The sequence below is a fragment of the Triticum dicoccoides genome, chromosome 1A, assembly GCF_002162155.2.
Source record: "Triticum dicoccoides isolate Atlit2015 ecotype Zavitan chromosome 1A, WEW_v2.0, whole genome shotgun sequence".
Taxonomy (NCBI): domain Eukaryota; kingdom Viridiplantae; phylum Streptophyta; class Magnoliopsida; order Poales; family Poaceae; genus Triticum; species Triticum dicoccoides.
Genome location: NC_041380.1, coordinates 37,935,785 through 37,936,448, shown reverse-complemented (window position 1 = coordinate 37,936,448; position 664 = coordinate 37,935,785). Strand labels below are relative to the sequence as shown.

At 46.5% G+C, this 664-nt stretch overlaps 1 non-coding gene and 1 pseudogene across 1 annotated transcript; both read right to left on the bottom strand.

The window, feature by feature from the left end:
- Positions 1 to 150: 150 nt before the first annotated feature.
- On the bottom strand, positions 151 to 269 carry LOC119295749. The gene has a single exon (XR_005144208.1). It is a non-coding gene; the product is annotated as a 5S ribosomal RNA (ribosomal RNA).
- Positions 270 to 553: 284 nt separating this feature from the next.
- LOC119297263 lies at positions 554 to 664 on the bottom strand (annotated as a pseudogene).

Here is a 664-nt window from a genome sequence, read left to right as displayed (position 1 = left end):
ATTGTACTTTGCTTTGCCCGCCGCTACACGCGTGAATAATGACCAACGAGCTAAAACTTACCGCAAACGTGCAAAATAATAAAACGTGGTAAATATATGCCGCGGCCGTGAGTTTTCTTTTGCACGCCATGCAAAAAAAATATTTAAAAAGGAATGCAACACGAGGACTTCCCAGGAGGTCACCCATCGTAGTACTACTCTCGCCCAAGCACGCTTAACTTCGGAGTTTTGATGGGATCCAGTGCTTTAGTGCTGGTATGATCACATCCGACGTGTTACCCCCGTCTTCGTCCCTTATGCTTGCCCCTCCCAGATCCACTACAAAGACGATTGTACTTTGCTTTGCCTGCCACTACACGCGTGAATAATGACCAATGAGCCCCTCCCAGCTCCACTACAAAGACGATTGTACTTTGCTTTGCCTGCCGCTACACGCGTGAATAATGACCAACGAGCTAAAACTTACCGCAAACGTGCAAAATAATAAAACGTGGTAAATATATGTCGCGGCCGTGAGTTTTCTATTGCACGCCGTGCAAAAAAAATTAAAAAGGGAATGCAACACGAGGACTTCCCAGGAGGTCACCCATCCTAGTACTACTCTCGCCCAAGCACGCTTAACTTCAAAGTTCTGATGGGATCCAGTGCTTTAGTGCTGGTATGA